General features: G+C 42.5%; 1 pseudogene; it reads left to right on the top strand.

The window, feature by feature from the left end:
- Positions 1-216: 216 nt before the first annotated feature.
- The window catches only part of LOC127235931 (sodium- and chloride-dependent transporter XTRP3A-like), a 104551-nt pseudogene continuing 81514 nt past the window's right edge, over positions 217-23253 (top strand).

The raw sequence follows: 23253 nt of genomic DNA, 5'->3' as shown, positions 1-23253 counted from the left end.
TGGTCAGAGAGATGGGTGGGCTGATATATGGTGAGAGGAATTGTAGGAGGATGGGTATGTGGAAAGAGGAAGAGGGGGTAAAAGGGTGGCCAGAAGAGGCTGGTTGGGGAAAGGCGGGTGACGGAAGCACAGTTGCAGAGACATGAATCTCATCTCTCCTCAGTGACCTGATGCTCAGCTCTGGCCTCCCACAGGGAGTTTCCTGGTCCCCTGGTCATGCTCATTGTAGAGGGGATGCTGCTCTTTTACCTGGAGCTGGTTGTTGGGGCAGCGCATGCGGCAAGGCAGCATCGGTGCCTGGAGGTGCCCCTACCTCAGTGGTGTCGGTATGTGGGACCCTTCTTAGTTCCTCTGTCAGAGACTTTGTGGGTTTCTGGGAAACACTTGTGTGCATGGGCTGGACCTGTGACTGGGTGAACCAACCCCCAAAGAGGGCTACCATGGAGCTCGGGTAGAGAGAGCCCTGGATTCTGACCCTCACATGGAATCCCATCCCACCCCCAATGAAACTTCCACCTTAGGGCATCTCCACTCTGGACCTCAGCTTGAGATTCTCTGACTGGCTGGACATAGCATTCATTTGGTCCCAGCTACCTACCCTCTGGGGATGTACACAAATGCGACCCCCTGCTTAATGTGTGCCTGGTGCTGAACATGGCATGCACGAGTGTGAGGTCATTTCATCTTCACCACACCACTTAGGGGTGTTGGGGCATCGTAGTGATACATGGATGCAGAAGCCAAGCATCTATGTGGTCATGCAAGGTGTGGCCTACTGCACCCTTCCAGAGTGACCTTCAGTCACTATCTCCTGGCACCTCCAGGATGTGATTCTCCTATTTTGTAAAAGCCCAGTATCTAGGGCCATCAGTGTTCATACATGTCTTGTAGTAGTTTTTGGAAAGCTCTGAACTTTAGTTTGCTCTTTGGAGGAGGATAATGCTTTTGTGTGAACTAACTGCACACAAAATACTGACCCCAGGACCTGACACTTAGATGTCTAGAAACCGTTACTGATCTACCATCTCAGATGATCAGAGTTGAGGGGTAGTAATTCCCAAGATGATGTCATAGGTGTGGTATCAGGTCTAATGAAAGCCTAAAGGAAGAGTGTTCTTGTTTGGGGATGTCACCATAGTTGTGTCATTCAAGTCCCACTGGTTAAATTACACACATCTGATCTTCAGCATGGCCCTCTGCTTTGCTCACAGGTGTTGCCATTGTGGTGGTCTCCTTCTTCCTCTCAATGTACTACAACGTCATCAATGCCTGGGGCTTCTGGTATCTCTTCTACTCCTTCCAGGTAAGCCAACCTCTGGCCAGAGCAAAAGCAAAAAGGGTAGAAGATGCAGGGCCACTCACCAAGTGGGGAAATGGTAGAGGATGAGAACGCCAGCCTGTGGGAACCCCTCTCAGTGAGGGGAGAGCATGATGGGAGCCACAAGCCAAACAGCGATGACAGAATCTGGATCCACTACTTGTGACAATGTAAGCCAAACTATGCACTGTGTGTGTGCATGTGCACATGCATGTGCGTTAGCATGTGCATACACACATGTGCACACTCATTTCTGAAGAGCAGGTCCATAGCACACATTGGAATATCTACAGGAATATTTTCAATGACAAGCATTTTAAACAGTGCATTACCTAAATTCTTGTTACTGATATTCTGGAAGGGTCTAGGCTTTGTGGAAAATAAATATGAGCCACAATTCCACACTGAGCGCTGGAATGTTCCTCTCCACCAGTCATATTCTATCCCACCCCACCCCCATCTTCATCCTTTTCACTCTCAGAGACTCTAATCCCACTGCCTCCATATCAGCCTCTTTCCAGATGGAAAAAGAAGAGAAGGACCCAGGAATTACCACTCTAATATCCATGCATTCCATACTTCACAGAACTTCCCCCCCCCTTACCCCTGCAGTAAATCCTCTTCCAAGGTCACAGGATAATGACACAGTAGACCTTCACTTGCACTTCTATGGGCCATGCAGGTTCCCAGAACATATAAATCTATACTGGCATGGCCATATACACGACATGAGAGCTTTTGTTCAATCCCACGAGCTACAAGTGACTCTACAGGACTCTACTTTATGGGAGGGTGTCGTCCTTCTTAGCGGGTACCTTTAGCCAAGCAAATGTAAGGACCCTATCTTTACCTTCTGATGTAGATGAAGGGAAAAGAACACTGAAAATCTCTCAGTTGTTCCATGCCCTAGAGCTTCTTCATGTAGCATGTTCATTGGCAGGAACATTAAAAAACAAAAAACAAAAAGAAAAACAAAAAACAACAACAACAAAAAAAATGACGTTCAGCTCATCTCAAGCAAAGGACCCCAGAGGTATCCTCAGATTTGCAGCCAAATATGTGAAACAGTGTGAGTTAGAGTGGCCTCAGCAGAGGGCCCAGAGAATGTTGGCTAGGCAACTGAGCTTAGAGGGCTTCTGTTTCTTAGCTGGGATCTGCTGCTGGTTCCATCAGACACCACAGTGTGGCCTGTCCATCCAAATGGGCTCACTGTTCAAGATTCTAACTCAAGTACCTTCACAGCTTTTTTTAAAAATTGTTTTTAAAGTTAATCTTATTTATTTTATGTATATGGGTGTTTCACCTGAATGTCTATGTACAACATGCATGCCTGGTGCCTGCAGGAGGCCAGGAGAGCATGTCAAATTCCCTGGGACTAGAGTTACAGAAGGGGAGCCATCCTATGGTTACTGGGACTCTAACCTGGAGAAAAACAGCCAGTACCCTTAACTAGTGAGCCATCTCTCTAGCCCTACAACTGGTTTTGAACAGGGTAGCTACAAGGATCTGGAAAGACTAGGCCAGGAAGCCTCTGATCCACTGTACTCTGTTGTTTCGCGCAAGCCCATATTTACAGGACAAGGTGTGAAGCCTCCTGTCAAAGACGCTTCCTATCATCCCACCAAACCCTTGGCCTTTCCCTTGACTCTCTGTTGATTCTCACTTCATTCCAAAGGATCCCCTGCCGTGGTCTGTCTGCCCACTGAATGGTAACCGCACAGGCTACAACGAGGAGTATGAAAAGGCTTCGTCAATGCAGTACTTCTGGTACAGGAAAACACTCAACATCTCACCATCCATCCAGGAGAATGGAGGAGTGCATTGGGAGCCAGCAATGTGCCTCATCCTGGCCTGGCTGATGGTATATCTGTGCAACCTGAGGGGCACTGAGTCAACCAGCAAGGTGTGCTAGGGAGTGTGATGGGACTGAATCTGGTCCATGCTAGGAGCTGTCTCTTGCTGCCCAGAGTAGAGGCTCAGTGGGTCAGCAGGCATGGATGGTGTTATTGGCATGTCCCTGTATTAGCTGACAGTGGAGGGTGTCAGAAGTGATTAAAGTTGTAGCACTGAATCTGAAATGACATGCCCCAGCCAGCTCTCACATTCACCTATACCAGGTTATTACATGGAGATCTTCAAACACCCTGCTATTCAGTCCTTCCCCCTCAAATGCCAGAGTTATTATTCTGTGGATGGAACCTCAACATCAGAGTAGCCAGCCTCTGGTGACTTTATTGTGTAGTTGGATTTGGGGTCCCATTTCAAAGTGCTTTCAGGAAATCAATACTACCCAGAACTTTTGGGTTCTCCCTTGTTTTTTTTTTTTTTTTTTTTTTTTTTTTTTTTTTTTTTTTTCGTTTTGTTTTGTTTTGTTCAGTTGTGTGGTATGGGGTTTTAGTTCTTGTTTTGGCTTTTATTTTTAAAGTGTCTCCTTATGTACTTCAGGCTGGCATGAAACTGGCTGAACAGCCCAAGTTGGCCTCAAACTCAGTGATCCTCCTGATTCAGCCTTTTGAGTGTTGGGATTTTAGGCCACAGATATGCCAAAATACCCAGCAAAGGCCTTTTATTTGCCTAAGCTCATTCTTTCTGTTGAAATGCCCAGGTTTCCATTCATCCTAGGGCTGGAGTATCTGCTGTATTTCCATCACCCGTACCTGTTTCAAGCTGGGGTGAATGCTCCATACTCAGCTATTAGGCAAAGCAAATCCATAGTGGATCACGGTGTCTTATTCTTGTAACAGCCCCTCAGAGTAGATACATGAGGTCACTCCCAAAAGGATTAGATAGGCAAAGTATTCTTCGCAAAATCACAGCCAGGGACAGCAGACTCAGGACATAGCCCAGATTTACTCCAAGCTCTTCCCATCCTATTGGTGACATGCAGCATGAATATTCTCTTCACATCCTTTGTGACTTAGTCATTTACAATTTTTCTTCTTCTGACAATCCCATGAGACCCCTAGATCTCACTCTCCTGATCACCTGCCTGCCTTCTCCAGCACTGACATGTTTGTTCGGTTTTGTTCTTTCATGAGGCATCAAGCTTAGAACAACCTATGTCATTGAGATATTGCATGACAACCCCAATGTTGTGCCTGGCGTGACATATCACATTAATTTCTAAGTCCCCATAGTGGCCAGCATCTTAGCCCCAAAGCACTTTGCCTCACAGCTGAGCAGAAGAATCAGGGTGTTCTTTCTCAGCTGAGATCAGACCTTGGAGCATCTGCTCTGTCCCAACCTAGACCAAGCATGATCCAAAAGATCTAATGGCGATGTCTGTACCCTTGAATATTAAAGCAGTCCTTTCCTCTCCAGGCCTTTTATAGTTGTGAAAATAAGTAGAGTCTGGACATGATGCCATATTAATCCTCACCATCTATTTTCTCTGCTTATACTATGATCCCCCACCCTGACTGAAATGCCCCAGGGTTCCATGTATGGGGAAAGATGCTGCCTTTTCCTTTTTGTTTGAAATCTCTTTTATTCTCCTCTGAAGTTTTACTTATTGGTCAGAGTTATTTCTCCTGATAGGTTAAGCTAAAGCTAGATCACATGTCCAGCCATCCTTTCCACAAGAAAAAGAATGAAGCCACTTTGTGAGGACTCTAGAAAGCCCAGGAGAAACACAGCCCACTGGCGGGGGGTGGGGGGTAGAAGTCCAGAGCTTTCCCCTAATGTGTTCTTAGTGCCCAGTGTTATGGACCCGGATCAACCCTCCCCCATGCCCCTGAATTCTTTCACATCACTGGCAAAAGGACTCTTATCCATTTGCATCTCACCTGGTTTGACATATTAGATATTTGGGTAAATTCACTAACCCCCTAAATGTGTAAGAAGCCATGGTAAACATATATCCCACATTCTCAGTGTCCTTCTGACAGTCTTAGAAGTTCATGAAGTTTGGTGCCATGCCAAGGAAGAAATGGAAGACTGAGATTAATTCAAGCATATCAAGACATGGTCACTAGCTGGGTTTCTCAGAGGTGGATCCAACCTAAAAGAAGATTGATAAAACAAAACCAACCTTGTGAAAAGGTTTGTTTCGTTTTGTTTTTGTCTATGAATCTAGGCATACATAGAAAGTGAATTACCCAAAATTTCCCACCCAGGCTAGGCACACGTGCATCTGAAAGCCCTTACTTTCAGGCTTTTAGAAGTCAGGGTGACCCCGAGTCTGAGATTCCCCTGCCAAAGAGACTAAGAACACATCCTTAAATTGTGATGCATGTCAACAGGGGAAGAAGATTGGCTTAACCAAATAGACATTTCTTTTTATGAAGAATGCACAAAATCAGTACATTTGTTGCATTTGTTGTGGGGAATTTGCCCCGTGCACTGTTTTCTACATATGAACATGCCTAACCAGGCTCCCCTGGGATCCCATCCTGAAAACCCAGTTCTGCCCCTCAAGACACTAATTTCACTTTGGAGATAACATAGATCCTGTAAGTGATTAGTCTTTCTGATTTTCTTGGGACCTCAGAAAGCTGAGTCAAATCTGCCTGAAAAAACAAAACAGAACAACAAAAAAAAAAAACAAAACAAAACAAAAAACAAAACAAAACAAAAAAAAAACAAAAAACGTGTTGTGTGGGCTCCTCCAGCCTTTCACACTTTCTTAGAGAAACAAGGGCTCGGGGAGTGTTGCCTCTCATGCACTGGAGAAGAAATTTCATGGGGGCAACAGATATGAGCAGCCATGTCCCACACTTTCTTTCTCTAGACCATACTCAGAACCTGTGTCCTACTCAGGACCAGTGCTACCCACAGCTCTTAGCAAAGGATTAAGGTTTTTGTGGGAGTGGCTGTCCCCATCTCTCCTTCTGTCTTATTCTGTTCCTGGATGCCTACAGGTGGTCTACTTCATCGCGTCGATGCCCTACTGTGTGCTGATATCTTCCTGGTCCGTGGCCTCACACTCCACGGAGCTACCAATGGCCTGATGTACATGTTCACACCCAAGGTATGGTTTGCAAGGGAAGGGGACTGTCCCTTTCTGGGATACCTGGGAGGAAAGGGAAAGAGGGTAAGATCTGTAATCATCAGAGCTGGTGTGAGCCCATGACTAGGCCAAAGACTATAGATATCCTGGAAGTTAAGTTCTCTGTACCCTGTCCTGCAGCCCTCACTACCACTAGTGACTAGTGCCTGTGCCTTCCTTCTGGTCTTCCTGCTCCAGTTCTCACCTAAAGCCCAGTCCAGACTCCCCACTGATCTAGGGACCATGGACATCTCTCCAGTCATCTCCCTTATCTGATCCCATATTTTCTTAGACCCTTTCCCTCTAGGGAATGCTATGGTCCCGTCCTTAACGTTTTTTTTCCACTCACTCTAGCCAGTGTTCTTCAGTGTAGATGTTATTGAATTTAGAGTAGGGCACATTCTTTGCTTGACAAATGGCTGGAATCATATGACATTATCCTTTCAAAATGGACACTCTTGTTGCATAGGCCTTAAGTGTCAGTACTGGAGTAACCTCGAACTTGACTACACATCCACCTAAATTTCCTGTGTGGTAAGACTGGTGTTGTGGCGGGCTGGTGATTTAGAGGTTTTATGTGTTTAGACTATTAGAACAGGCAATACTCAATTGCACTCTCCATGTGTAGGGTGCCATAGAGGGTATGAGAGGAAGATTGCTGAGTAGTTTACCTGCCAGGAAATACACTGGAGACATTCTGAGACATGGAACTAGACTCCAGCCCCAAGTCATTCTGACTACCTGTGAGTTGGAAGTAATTTCTTCCCCATCTCTGACCTTCCATCTCCTGGGAGGGAAGAGTTTGGGATTAGAGCTCAGGATTCCTCAGCCCTATCCCTACTGGCCTTCTAGATGAAACAGCTAGCCAAGCCCAAGGCCTGGATCAATGCAGCCATGCAGATCTTCTCCTCACTGGGCTTGGGGTTTGGCAGCCTGATTGCCTTTGCCAGCTACAATGACCCCTCCAACAACTGCCAGAAGCATGCCATCATTGTGTCCATCATCAACAGCTCCACCTCCAGATTTGCCAGCATCGTGACCTTCTCCATCTACGGCTTCAAGGCCACCTTCAACTATGAAAACTGCTTAAACAAGTGAGTCTAAGCTGTCCCTCAGAACCTTGGACCCCAAGTGGGAAGGCAAGGCTCCAAAGCCCTGAGCTGAAAGGGAGACTCGGAAGGACTGGGTTCCCAGAGGTCAAGGAGTAGACTAAAGACACCGGTATTGAGGTCTGCAATGTGAGGATCAGTTCTGTTTCCTCGACGTGCTAATTGCTGCCTTCTACCAGCACTAGATACTGAGGGTCCAGAAAGCAAAGGCCGGCCTTGCAGGGAATGGGACATTTAAGGTAGGCATTGCACTTAGCAGAAAGGGGCGTTCAGGAAAAAACAAAACCAAAACCAAACAACAACAACAAAAAACACACCCATGTCTTCATCTTATTTGTAAGCAAGGCCTCTCTAGCCGAGTCTACTTTCTTTGGCTTCCCTCAAAACAAATGCTAATATGTCCAGTAGGGAGGTCACTTACATGAGTAGCCATCTCTAAACTAGGACTTAAATTAATGGAAATCAGTATACATGCAAATCATTTAATTCGTACTGTGTTATAAAATTAAGCTTAATAATTCTAGGCCAAATTTAGTGGTGCATGCCTTTAATCTCACCAATCTGGAGGTGGAGTCAAATGAATCTCTTAAGTTTGAGACTAGCCTGGTCTACACAACAAATTCCAAGACAGCCGAGGTTGCATAGTAAGGCCCTGCCTGAAAATAAGTAAATATGTTTAAGTGATTCTAAACTTATTTCTAAGCGGTTGGTCAATGGCATTAGCCACATTCTTGTGTTTTCACCACCAAACGGTACGAAGTATTGAATGCTTCTAGCACCCTACCCAATCTCACTGGAGGCCACTCATCCAGATGTGAGGTAGCCTGTTGGGAGGTAGTTTCTGTTCTCATCTCTTCTGCACTGGGCAGGAGGGAAGAGGGAAGAGGCTACCCACCTTCCTCCCAGGTTTTAGAGCCAATGGCTTTTTAGTGGTAAATGTTAAGATGATAGTCTCCTCTGCAGGGTGATTCTGCTGCTAACAAATTCTTTTGACCTAGAAGATGGCTTTCTGATAGCCAGCAACCTGGAGGAGGTGAAGGACTACCTGGCATCCACCTACCCAAGCAAGTATAATAAAGTGTTCCCACACATTAGAAACTGCAGCTTGGAGTCAGAGATGAACACGGTAAGAGGCCTGGAAAGGGTGGGCACTGCCTCTCTCCACACGATCCATGAAGACATGTGGAGAGAGACATGGTCCCCTGCAACAGTGACGAGAGACTGGACTCCTGCTCTCTCCCAGCTGCTACTAGGAATTCTTTTCATTTACCTGTGTCTTTTTGAAATTTCCAAAACTTGAGAAAGGCAAAGGACAAGGTAACACACTGTCTTACTTAGGGTTACTTGGAGGAGGAGAGGGTTTATTTGGCTGCACTCTCACATTGCTGTTCATCATTGTAGGAAGTCGGGACAGAAATTCGAACAAGGTAGAAAGCAGCAGGCAGGAGCTGATGCAGAGACCATGGATGGGTGCTGCTTACAGTTTGCTCAACCTGTTTTATTTATAGAGACCAGCACCACCAGCAACACAACAGACAGTGTCCTCTCCCAGCAACCATTAATTAAAAAAATGCTTTACAGACAGATCTTATGGAAGCATTTCTCAGCTTCCAAGTTGACATAAAACTATCCAGAACACAAACACCAATATTTCCATTTCTCAAATTAACACTATAAACCTTTTTGTTACATAAAATGTAGATTTTTATACAGGACAAACAAAATTATTTTAATTATTTAAATACACAATTAAATGTCCCTGAAATTAATAGCAAGTTTTCCCTACTCATTGTAGACAAAATCCCTTACAGTTTTGTGCCCATGATACATTGTTTTTAAATTTTATTTATTAACATAATATCCATGTGTGCCTATGAAGGGCCTGATGATTTGATACAAGTATGAAACACATAGCCTCTAGACCAATGCCCCTAGGATTTCCTTCTCCTCATACATGAAATATATATATATATATATATATTTACTCTTCTAGTTATTTTTGTGTATCATGGATTCTTGTAGATTAGAGTTACCTACACTTCTGGGCACAGAAGCATCGATTTCTGCTTCTAATTCCTGTGTTTTGGTGACTCTTGTCTAACCTCTGTCTTCACTCGCTGCCTTTCCATCTTCTTGGAGGTTCATTTATCACTTTCTACAAATGAGTGCAAAAATGCATTATTTGTCTATGATTTGTTTTATTTACCATGATGCCTGCACTTGTCTCTACCTTTACACTTGACAAAATTTCATTCTTTTTATGGCTAAGTAGTATTCCTTTGTGGATACATACCACGTGATTTCTATATGTTCACTCTTCCATGGATGGTTTTATTTCCTAGATTTTTTTAAAGGAATATCACAGTAAAAATGAGAGTGCTGCTATATCCTTGACACATGGCTTTTAAGATCCCTTTGCAATAATATCTAATTGTGGTTTTTATTTGTATTCTCTTGATGATTAATGATGCTGTCTTTTTGTTCATATATTTGCTGGCTATTTGTGTCTTAAATTTTTAGATGTATTTATTTTATTTGACACATATGAGTATTTTGCTTGCATGTGTATGTGTATGCCAAATGCATATCTGGTGCTCCCAGGGGTAAGAAGAGGGCTATGACAGTGGTTATGAGTTGCCACGTGGGTGCTGAAAACTGAACCCAGGTCTTCTGCAGGAGCAGCAGGCGCTCTTAACCAGTGAGCCAGCCCTGACATCCCCTCATGTCTTTTTAAAGAAATGTCTATGTAGCCCATTTCTTTGCCCATTTTTAAGGTGGACTCTTTGCTCTCCAGTTGTTTTAGCTCTAAATAAATAGAATTAAGGGAATGAGAGGTATTGGCAATAAAAGAGAGAAAATGCTAATGAAAGATGTCAAGATGACTCCAGGAAAGGAAAGATACTCTATGGAGCAGATGTCCTAGTTAATTTTCTGTTCCTGTGAAGAGACACTATGTATTATGTACTCTGTACTCTGTACTATGTACTATGCTTACCAAAAAAAGTATTTAATTGAGGCTTTGCTTACAGTTGCTTTGAGTATATGATCGTGGAAGCAAGCATGGCAGCAGGCTGGCAGGAAGAATGCCTGCTTATATCTAATACACAGGCAAGAGGCAGAGGGAGGGGAAGGGTGAATGGGGAAGGAGTAAGAGGTAGGAGATTGGAGAAGAGAGAGATTGGGTTCAGCCTGGTCTCCCTCAATGGCATACACACTCCCTTCAACAAGGCCACCTCTCCTAACCTTCTAAAATAGTTCTACCCACTGTGAACCAAGGGCTCAAATATATGAGCCTGTGGGGGCCATTCTCATTCAAACCATCACAGAGTTATTATTATTATTGTTGTTGTTGTTGTTATTTTTGTTTTTGTTATTATTACTGTTGTTATTATTATTATTATTATTAATGTGTTCATACTACCCAAGACAGTTTACAGATTCAGTTCAATCCTTACCAATAATAATGTTCATAGAATCAGAAAAAAATTCTTAAAATCTACATGACACTATTGAAATAAAGAACGAAACTGAAGTCATATCAATACCTGATTTTAAATCTGCCTACAAAGTGTCTGGTATTGGCTTGTGAAAAGACAAGGAGACAAGTAGAACATAGTAGAATACCTGGAAATCCACATATTTCTGTCAAAGACACCAAGAGAATACATTGGAAAGCCATCATATCAATTACTGATGCTAGATCCACATCTCACATGCTGTACAAAAGTCCAAAAGTATGAAAAGTCTAAGGGGAAACAGGGGAAACACTTGAAGACATAGGTTTGTGTGTACCTATGTTTTGTGAAAAGACCCCAAAACTTGCAACAAAGTTAAAACCAGTGGGATTACATCAAAGAAAGAACTTTCTGTGCAATAAAAGAAATAGTGGATAGCATGAAGAAAATATTTAGGAACTCACACACACATTCACAGAGTAAGGGGGAGACTTAAATAAATAATATTGTTTTGTTAGCATTTGTACTAAGTAATGACATTTTTAAAATAGTAAATACATAAAAAACAAATTTAATTATGGCATTTTAATACATAAGTTTCATTGCTCCTTATTCTTATTCACCTTCTCTCTATCCTCCCTCTTTACCCCTTCTTTCTGGTATAATTTAGAGGGAAAGTATATGTTGGAGGTGTAAGAATAGAGGAATTACTATAAAAATACAAAAAGAAAAGTCATAAAAAGCTGCTCAACTAAGATGATTGTGGTTGATATATTGTTTATGAACTAATGAAGCAATGAAGATCAGAGAAGCAAAGCATCCAGGCTACCAGAGAGCTCTGTCCTGTACCAGGGCTGGAGAGATATTATCCATAGCAAGCTGGAGACTAATTGCCAAGAGTAAATACTTAATGCCCTGCTCCTATCTTATATATTAGTGCTGGGGATTAAAGCTGTGAGCTCTGTTTCTCTTTTAGACTGATTCACTTCTTGTGTAGCCCTGAATGGCCTTGTAAATCCAACATTAAGTATTTTTGAATTTTATATTTTCTTACTCTCTGTTGTTGACTGTGGCCTTCTCTTGTGGCTCACTCTTTACTTGTAACAGGATTTGCTTTAAACTCTGTAGGGATATGGAAGAGTATTGTCTCTCCCTCCATCTTTGTTCCTGGGGATTGGGTTTTGATTTAGGAACATGCTTTCGCTCATTCACCTAACTCTGTCAGATAATTTCCTTTGTGAATGACTTTGCATATCTTCTGTTACATTGCTATTGTAAATAGTGTCTTTCTCCTTATTTCTACCATTGTTTATGTTGGTGGCAGAAGAAACATATACATTTTTGTATGTTAGTCTTGTACCTTGAAATCTTGATGCATTTCCTAATGAATTCTCACAATTACAGATTGCTTCTGTTTACTCTATAAACTATCCTATAACTTGCAGATATGATTTTGCACATGTCATTTCAGTGTCTGTATTTCAGCCCTTTTTATTGTGGTTTCACTATTATTATTGATTTTATTGGAGTCTCAAGCACAATTGTTTTCCTGTACTTTGAACACAGTGAAATTCCAAGTGTTAGGTGAACATTTTGACTAGTTCTTAGATTTACTATAAAGACTTTTACAGACTGCTTTTAGAGAATACTTTCAAGGCCAGGATAAAGGTTCCATGGCCCTCGCTTATTGGTTAGGTTAGGGAGTAGTTGGTTGGTATAGTTTTTTTTTGTTTGTTTGTTTGTTTTGTTTTTTGGGTTTACCATTCTAAGTCAGTCCACGGAGAGATACAACACTTTCCTCCTTTTGATTATTGTTCTAGTTAGGGTTATAATAGCTATGACAAAAGGCCATGACCCAAAGCAAGATGGGGAGGAAAGGGTTTATTTGTCTTACACCTCCATCAGGAACTCAAGGTAGATTCCTGTAGATAAGAACAGATGTAGAGGCCACGAGGGGTGCTGCTTACTGGCTGCTCCCCTCCCCATCACTAATTAAGAAAATGCCCTGCAACTTGTGGAAGCATCTTCTCAGTTATGGTCCCCTCTGTTCAGATAACTCTAGTTTGTGTTAACTTGATATAAAACTAACCAGCAACGTTGTAGAGCTCTGGGCCCTGGCTACAGGATCTATAGCCTGACTCTCCATTCCTGCATAACTCAGACCCCAAGACGCTGACACCCAGGCTTTGAGATCTAGATCCCACTTGGGCAACTATGGCACCTATTCTAAGCTTTGGCATCCATTCAGTTGCCTTCTTTTGGTTCTGACACTTAGTTTTTCCTCGCTTGTTTTTGAGATTGGCTTTATGTCCAAGATGTTATAATTACTGATTTTATTTTATTTTATGTTTTTAGAATTACTTTCTTTCCCCTGCTCCTGCCATTCTCTCTCTCTTATTTCCTTTCCTTTCTAATATATATTCTCTACTGTTTGAAATTTGGACTTTCATATCTCCTTCCTGAAATCTCTTAATTAATATTTAACTTAATGCAGCTTAATGTTAGAGAGTATTCATGAGTTCCCTTTCAAACAGTGAAAGAATTTTAGATCACTTTCTCTTGTCTTTCTTGTCTTAGCGATTTTAAAGACAGAAGAATGATATTGAAATCCTGATCTTCCCACCTCTGCCTCCTGAGTGCTGGGATGAAAGGTGTGTGCCAGACCTGGTTCCCCTCTTCCATTTTAAACATTATTGTCATGCAGTTCAGGCCCTTTGAGCCTATAACTTTCTAAATACCGCAAACTTAGGATGCACAAGGCCCTGAGATCTCTCCCTGGGCTCAGGGATGGACACACACACACACAATTTTATTTATAAATACTCTTTCTTGCATTCCAGCTATCTTTGGGAGAGAGGAGCTAGCTTTAAAATACCTTCCTGTGGGGCTAAGGAGATGGTTCAGCAGTTAGAAAAGCTCGGTGTTCTTCCAGAAGACCGGAGTTTAGTTCCCAACACTCACAAGTTCAAAGTCACCCCCCAGAGAATCCGATGTTTCCTTCTGCCCTTGTGGGCACCAGCACAGACATGGTACACAAACACACATGTACATGTATATATACATATAACTAAATAAATCTTCTTTTAAAATATTGTCCTATAAGGCAAGTTTGTTTGTTTATCTGGGGGGGGAGAAGGATGTGTGCTCAAGACAGAGTTTCTCTATGTAACAGACCTGGCTGTCCTAAAACTTATTTTGTAGACCAGGCTAGCTTCGAACTCACAGAGATCTGCCTGCCTCTGCCTTCTGAGTTCTGGGATTAAAGGTGTGAGCCATCATGCCTGGACAGGGCAAGATTTAGGGACTATAAACTTTGGTAGATTTTGCTTCCATATAAACATTTGGCCCCATTTGTTTTCTCTCTTTCATTCTTTTTTCCTTATTTTTTATTTGTTTGTTTGTTTGTTTGCATCTTTTTGAGGCAAGGTTTTTCGGTGTATCCTAGACTCTCCTGGAAATCCCTCTGTAGACCAGGCTGGCCTCAAACTCAGAGATCTGCCTGCCTCTACCTCCTGATTGCTGGGATTAAAGGCGTGTTCTATCACTGCCTGGCAATGTATAAGAGTCTTTTAATTTTGTCTACATGAACCATGTGCATTCCCAGTGCCCATAGAAGTCAGAAAATGCTGTCAGATCTCTGGAACCAGTGTTAGCCACTCTGTAAGCCACTGTGGGTTCTAGGAATTGAACCCAGGTCCTTCGGCACAGCATCATATGAACGCTCTTAATCACCAAGACACTTTTTCAGCCCCTGGCCCCATTTCTTAAAGAACTTGTGCCAAGAGTAGGGTTTTTTTTTTTTTTTTTTTTTGTTAACAGTTATTTTCTCCCAGTGCTTGGATAACATTTGCCTTATAATTCTGGTTTCAATCATTGCTGCTGAATTTTTCTTTTATTTTGGTTTAAATTAATTATGTGTGTGTGTGTGCACATGCGTGCATGTGTGGAGGTCAAAGGACAACTTTGTGGAGTCAATTCTTTCCTACCTTTACATGGGTTCTAGAGATTGAACATAAGTTCAGGCCTGCATTACAAACAAATCTACTGGCTGAATTGTCTTGTCTGCCCTTCTTTTATTTTTGTAAGTGAGCAGTCCTTTCTCTGACTTCCCTAAATATGTCCATTTGTCTTTGGCATCTTTAGTGAATTTAGTATGGGTGGGTTTTTATTACCTCATCCAGGCCTGAACCTAAACACTATTAAACCTGCTGGATTTAAGAATCCATGATTTCATCTCGGTTTTGGCAAGTTCATACATACTATGTCTCAATTGTCACCTCTGTTTATGTCTTTTCTCCTTGAAGATCTTCATTTAGATTTATGTTAATCTTTTCCTTCTTATTCCACAAGTCTTATAACTTTTTGATTACATATTACACTCTCCATGTCATCATTTCCTTGGGTTTCCTTCTATGTTGTTAAAAGGGAATCTGAGGTGGTTTAATGAGAATGTCCCCATAAACTCACATGTTTAAATACTTGTTCCCTAGCTGGTAGAACTGTTTAGGAAGGAGTTAGATGTGTGGCCTTGTTGGAAGAGGTGTGTCTGCCTGCCTGCCTGCCTAGCTGCTGCCTGCCTACCTGCTGCTTGCTGTCTCCCTGCCTTCCTGTTTGCCTGCATGCCTGCCTACCTCCCTGCCTGAGGCCTGCCTGCCTGCTGCCTGCTGCTATGCTTTCCTCATGAAGATCATGGATTTTAACCTTCTGCAGCCATGGGCCCCAAATTAAACACTTTCTTTTTCATAAGTTGCCTTGGTCATAGTGTTTTGTCGTGACAACAGGAAAGTGAGGAAGACAAAAGTTGGTACTACGGGGTGGGGTATTGCTGTGACAGGAAGCTGGCCATGCTGCTTTTGGAAGGAATATGGAAAACCTGGGGAAATTGTATTAGGAAAGCTGTTGACTGCTATAAGCAGGGCTGAATGGACATCCTAGTAAGAGCTTGGAGACAACAGTGCTAAGATCATTGAGGGTTATGGAAGCTCATCTCAAGAAACTTCAGAGGGCAACAGTATTAGTGACAGTGTTAGAAACCATTCTTGTGGTGCTTGGGGAAAAAAATGGGGATGCTTTCTGCCTGAGGGCAAATTGAAATAGTTGGACTAATTTTATAGGCAGAGGAGATTTCAAAACAGCCAATTATTAACTCTATTGCATGGTTATTAGTAATCACTTTCATGTGGAGCTACCATAAAAATAATAAGCAGGGCAAAAAGAAACACAAAATGTACAGTTTGAGGAGGGGAAAGAGCACTAAGATAAGGAGAGGCCTGGTGTGAAACAGAATAAAGGGAGTGTTGTCTTTGGGTGAAGACCCCACCCAGCTCACCCTAAAACTTGTAAAAAGGAAATGCCTTTTGTATTTCTAAAAAGCTGGAATTGGGGAAAATGTTATGCAAATATAATTCAAGAAGGGAATAGGCTCCAACTCAAATGACTGAACATGGCTTCATTGGCCAGGTCGTTCTGCCTTTAGATCCCTGAATGATACTTGAGTAAAGGAGTTGTGGAATCTTCCTCTGCAGTTAAGAAAAGCCTCTGAAGTGAGGTGTTTGGCATGGGAATCCCTTCAAGGAAACCAGAGAAGCTATATGTGAATTTATGAAAATGAAGCCTGGATTGGGTTGGAGACCTCAAGATGTTGGAGATGTCAAAATCATAGGAAATACTTACCAAGAAGCTTGGGACCAAATCAAGAGATAAAGACACATGTTGTAGCCAGCAGAACTTGAAGGGAAGAGCCATCTAAGCCCATTGGCAGCAGATTAGAGCTATAAGATTTGGGGTTTGCCCTCCTGAATTTCCATTTGCCTATTAGCAACAGATTAGAGATACAGGATTTGTAGTTTGCCCCGCTGGATTTCTGGCATGCCTTGGTCCAGTATTTGCTCACTATATTCTCATTCCTCCCATTTGAAATGGTAATGTATATACTATGCTGTTTTACATTGAAGTATATAATTTACTTTTTGATTTTACAAGGAGTTATAATTAAAAGTTGCCGTAGTTCTCAGAAGAAACTTAAAACAGTGTTAACACTGAGGGGACTATTAGAGTTGGACAAAAGTCATTTCACATTATGATCTGGCCACAAGCCTATGGCAGCCAAGGTGTGGGGTGTGATGGTTTGAATGAGAATGGCCCCCATATGCGCATATGTTTGAATACTTGGCCCCCGTTGGTAGAGTTTCTTGGGAAGGATTAAGAAGTGTGGCCTCATTGGAGGAGTACTGATACTGGCAGTGGGCCTGAGGTTTCAGAAGCCCAGGCCATTCCCAAATAGCTCCCTCTGCCTCCTGTTTGCAGAAAGGGATACAAGCACTCATGGGCAAACACCATGCCTGCTTGCCAGCTGCCATGTTCTCCCCATGATGGCCATAGACTCCAACTCTCTGTAACCATGCACCCCAAATTAAACACTTTCTTTTCTGTGGCCTTGGTCATGGCATTTTGTCACAACAACAGAAAATAAGTAAGACAGAATAACTTTCATAGATCTTAATTGGCTTGATTCTGTAGTTAGAAAACATACTGGGCAAAATGAAATTCAGCATGTTCTACCCTCACATGTGCAGGATATCAAAAGAAAAGAAAATTATATATAGAAAGTGGAAATGAGGGGGCTGGAGAGATGGCTCAGTGGTTCAGAAAAGTATCTGATTTTCCAGAGGACATGGGTTCAATTCTCAGCACGCTGTAACTCAAGCTCCAAAGGATCTCTCTCTCTCTCTTTCTCTCTCTCTCTCACAAACACACACACACACACACACACAGACACACACACACACACACACACACACATGCACTCACACACACACACACAGACATGCATGTGAGCAAAACACCAGTGCATATAAAATAAAATTTTAAAAAGAAAATGGAAAAGAAGTATACAGAGTTGGGTAAAACTTACATTTGCTTTCTTTGAACCTTGTTTTAAGCAGTTGACTACCTGGCTCTTAGAGGCTGGCTGATGTGATTAGGTTAAGGTTCACAGTGTACAAAGACACCATTAATCCAATTTAAGTGCATCTTTAGGTCAAACTACATTCGATTGAACAGAATTACCCTGAAAAATAACTCCCTGTCCACTAATTTTCTCTTCAGCCATATCTAATCCAATATTAACATTACAGTGAACTTTTAAACCAATAATTATGTTAATCATTGAAAACAATATTTTTTATGTCATTGATTCCAATTGTCTACGATTTGTGGTGCTTTCTGTGGTAGTCATGGGCAGAAAAGTGAGATCAGCGTACCCTAGTAGGGAGTATTTTAACACTGACATTGTTTAGAATTGATGGCTCCTGCTAATAATAGTGAAATAATTGTTGTGTGATATCTAATATTCACTTAAAAAATTCAGTGTCATGTTATCCTTATCTGCTCCTGACACCTACTATTCCCACTGTGCTTACACCATTGAGCTTATTTACATTTTTGTATCAGTCAATACAAAATTGTGTTGCTATAACCAAATACCTAACATGGTCATGAGTGAGGCACTTATTTTATTTCTGGAGTGAGATGTACAATCTATCATGGTGGAGAAGGATTGTACAATTCATGACAATAGACTCATGAGCCTAAGAGTCTAACAATTGATGGACAAGGAAGCAAAGAACAGACAGGAAGTGACAGCGGGCTATAAAATCTCAAGACACCCAATGATCTACTTTCTCCAGTGAGAGCCCGGCTCTGAAAGTTATATGTGGTGATATATTATTTATGATTCATCAAAGCTTGTCTGAGGATTCAGAAAGCAAAGCCAGCCACAAGGTGTAGAGGTCAGGCAATGGTGATACATACCTTTAATCCTAGAAACCATACTAGCTAGCCAGGCAGTGGTGGCACACGCCTTTGGGTAGATTTCTGTGAGTTGGAGACCTCCCAGGGATACACTAGAGTGAATCAGTCTAAAAGATTAACAGAGCTCATGCCTTTAATCCCAGCTCTAGAGAGGCATATAAAAGACAGGAACCCAATGTCTCAGGATGCATTGTGAGATTTAATCTCTAGCCACCCTGAGGAGAGGCAGCAGTCTGAGGTTTGCTGGAGATCTTGCAGAGACAGGATCACCCCCTTTTAGACTGAGGTAGATTTACGAGCTAGTGGCTCAGCTGCTTTGCTTCTCAAACCTTCGGCTTGCAGCTTGAACCCCAATATCTGTCTCTGGGTTTTTATTTTTGGTGTTACAGTTACACACCTCTAAGAGTGCAGCAAGACATGGAGGATAGACATTCCACATTTGAACTATGGTGTTCCATTCTTGTCCCCTCTGACTCAAATGTGTATCTGGTGTCTTTTAATCATCAGCAGGCTGTCCAGGGCATGGGCCTGGCCCTCATCTTCTACACTGAGGGCATTAAAAACATGGAAGTGTCCCAGCTCTGGTCAGTTCTCTACATCTTCATGGTGCTGATGCTGGGTTTGGGGAGCATGCTTGGAAACACAGCAGCCATCCTCACTCCTCTGACGGATGCAAGGTCATCTCCAGCTACTTGCCCAAGGAGGCCATGTCAGGTCAGGACACCAGACAGTGGAGGCAGGGCATGGGTGGGTGGCAAAATGAAAGACAATCAGTGGAAGGGTCTAATTAGGGGCCGTGTGATTCTAAGACAACTCCAGAAGGGCTGCATGGGTGTAGCTGTGCTCCTGCTAGGGTAATACTCAGTTCCACTTCGGTAAGTTGTTCTAGGAGCTGTATGCACATGTAATGTGTACCACAGAGACCCATTTTTAATTTCAACATCTTGCCACCCAGCCAGGATCATGAGAACCCTCCTGTGCCTCCGATGGCTCTATATCCAGGATAGATAATGTCATGTCTGATCACATGTCCTAGCTATCATGTGGGAAGCATCCTCTTCCCTGTTCCTCGAAGCCTGATAGCACCTGGTATTTTTTTTTTTCTGAATTTGGGTCTCTGTGGTCCACAGTACAAATGCATGTAGCTCCCAATCCAGCACTTAATCCTCTCCTGAGGGAACCTCCCACTGGCTGACATTGTATGGTATGGCAGTGGGAAGGGCTACTATGAATTCAGAGGCACGATGGAAAGCCTTAGGAAGTCAGAAGATAACCTGGAAAGTGTCAAATATTGACTCTGCTATGTTGTGCTACAGGGAGTTATCTGACAACACTAAGCCCTGGCACCCCAGTATAAAAGGGATCTGTGACTACTATCTTGGAGGCTTAATCTGGTCTGGTATATGACCAGAGCCTGGAATGTGAGAACACGTATGTAAATGTAAATTTTAGTTTCCTCCCAAAACAATCCTTATCTAGGGCCCCACACCACATTTAAGTCCACTTCTCACAGTCTCAGCGGCTACGTTTTTTGGTATCTTCAGCATTCCCAGACTTTCAGCCAGTATGATATCCCCCGAAGAGCAACACCCTGACTTTTGTTGTTGTTTTCCTGCTCTAAAGTACCCTACAAAGTAACTCCTATAGCTGATGTGGGAACTCACCCTCCACAGCACACCTAGGGATTGATGACTCTTGTTGACATCCAATGTGGGATGACTCAGGGAGTCTCAGAGAGATGAGCAATGATCTTGTGTTCCAGGTCTGGTGTGCCTCATCAACTGTGCCGTCGGCACAAGTTCACCATGGAGGCTGGGAACTACTGGTTTGACATCTTCAATGACTATGCAGCCACACTGTCTCTGCTGCTCATCGTGCTGGTGGAGACCATAGCTGTGTGCTACGTGTATGGGCTAAAGAGGTAAGGAGACCCCAGATCCTGCCTGCTACAGGAGGCAGAGAAGCTGCAGGTCCACATCCATAGGAAAATCACCTTTCCTCTGTGCGCATGCCTGTTTTAGATAGCAGAACTGGCAGTCTGTTCTCTGCCCTCAAATCTCTGCTATCTCTTGCTTCCTCAGTTTACTTGTATCCAACAGATTCTTTTCTCTTTCGTTTTCCATTTTCTTTTTTTCCCCATTTTGTATCATCAGATGGATTTTAGGCTCAAAGAGTGGGTGCACACTGTGATAATACATCAGATTCTATTCCTGAACACTTAAGTGTCTGTCCCCCTACTCTCAACCTAGGCATAGTGACTGACTTTCTGAACATGTCATGCCTTCCTAGGGTCAGTCACAGACATGGTCTCAAAAATCATGTACCCTCAAAGGTGAAAAGAGGAACATTGTCCTATATCATTATTCTATTCTTTTTCAGTGTGCCCATCATCTCTGGTATTCTAGACACCTTGGAGCATTGAAAATTTGCAGGGTCTATTCTACTGGCTTCAAGGAGCCTTTGTCAGAAAATCTTGGGAGTGAGCCTGGTGCTCTTAGGCAATCAAATCTGAGAGCCTGGGCAGAACCTATTGAAGGAGAGGGGAAAGTATGCGGTGTGTTTAGACATACTTACATCCAGAGCAACTTGTCCAAATATAAATGCTCTGTTGAACATCTCTAGTTATGAGGGGGAGTCACCACAACAGAATAGTTGTGCTTATGGAAATCAGAAAGGTGAAGTAACGCTATCATGAAATGCAGATGTGCCTCTGTTTACGATCTAAAGGTAGTTGAACTGGGAGAATGGAGCCTAAAAGGGGGGAATAAAGTCTCACACAACAGCCAACTTTATTAAGAACATCAGGAAATATCCACTTGAGTGTTAAGAAAGATCATGTGAGTAAAGCTCTCATGAGTTCAAGCTGAGTATAATCACAATGACAGGGTGCACATGGGAAAAAAAACCCATGAATTTCTATAGAGGTATAAATAAGTAATAATAGCCAGTTGGCATGAATAATCTGAAGCAAACTATATGATACACCTGGGAGGGGTGTAGAAGAATAATCCTCCATGAGCAATTCCGTGTTTTGGAGAAACTGAGGTCACGAGACTTTATTTTCTTGGGAGTTTTCTCACAGGTACTCAGAATTGTTTTTCCTTCTTGAAAATGTTTCTTCCCTTTTCCATTTTTTTCTTTTTTAATTTTATGTGCGTTGGTGTTTTGTCATGGGTGTCAGGTCTGCTGGAGCTGAAATACAGATGGTTGTGAGCTGCCTTATGGGTGCTGGGAGTTGAACCCAAGTCCTCTGGAAGAGCAGCCAGTGCTCTTAACCACTGAGCGGTCTCTCTAGCCACAGCACTAAAAATTCTCACAGGATTGCATTCTTGGATTGTGTTAGGATACTCTTCCATCCACATTGTGGTTACAACCGGCTAAACCCACTTTAGATTAAAGAGCAACCTAAATTACAAATGCATTTGTTACACCTGCCTTCCTATCCATCACACTCAGAGCTGGCAAATGATCATCGCAGAGGCCATGTGATCATCGGGGTTCCCAACATCTACACAGAATACCCTGCTTCAGATTGCTTGCCCACAAAATGTTGGGTCTCAAACTATAGCTTCTACAGAATTCATTTCCCTTACACACACTGTAGAGTCAGAAGACACTAAACTGAACAGGTGAGCCAAGGAGCTCTCCACATACAGTCAAATGCCAGTTTCTCCATGGGGACGTAGCTTTGCTTTATTTTGTTACTGTAAAAAGAGAAAGATCACTGTAGAATGATAAAAGATCAATTATAATTTTTAAAAGCTTACTCATATAACAGCTGTAGAATATACATTCTTATCAGCACACTGAAATTCCCCCAAATCAAATCTCAAATAATGTAGTCGTAATTAGAAGTCAACATGAATCATGAGGGTGGGATGCACCTGTAACCTACCAACTTGACAGGCTGAAGCAGGGAGACTAAAGACCCGACCTAAACAATCAACCTAGCTAAACCCCATCTCCAAAGGGGAGGCTGGAGAAATGGCTCAACAGCTAAAAGCTCTGGCTGTTCTTGTAGAGACCATGGGTCCAATCTCCAGCACCCAGTTGGTGGTTCACAGCCATCCAGAATCCCAGTTCCAGGTATGTATTATGTATATACATTATATATATATGTGTACATATACATATGTATATGTAGAATATGCAAATAAAATGAAAACAAATCTTTCTTTTTTAAAGGACAAGAATTGCAACACAAACAAAAACAAAAAACAAACAAAAAACAAACAAACAAACAAAAACTCTCAAGGTCTTGCCAACAGTGCTAAGGAGTTTGGACTCTCTCATACAGGGAAACTAGAAACTCTTATGATTAATTAACAGTGGACTCACCAGGATGAGAAAATATTTGAAAATTGTATAACCTTAGTTTGCAGGGTAAGACTATAGAACCCTGCTTAGAGCTATCCTTGCTTTCTCTCCTTCCTCAGGAGTTCTGGAGACTCAGCTTGATCATGTTCTGTATCGTGTTTCTGATAGGCACAGTGAAGTTCCTACCCACAGGCAGTCATTCATTAGCCAGAATTGCATCCTGGGAACACTCAGGTGGGGCTAAGCCTGACTGAG

The sequence above is a fragment of the Phodopus roborovskii genome, unplaced genomic scaffold (genome assembly GCF_943737965.1).
Source record: "Phodopus roborovskii unplaced genomic scaffold, PHOROB, whole genome shotgun sequence".
Lineage (NCBI taxonomy): Eukaryota > Metazoa > Chordata > Mammalia > Rodentia > Cricetidae > Phodopus > Phodopus roborovskii.
This window is presented reverse-complemented; position numbering and strand designations above follow the sequence as displayed.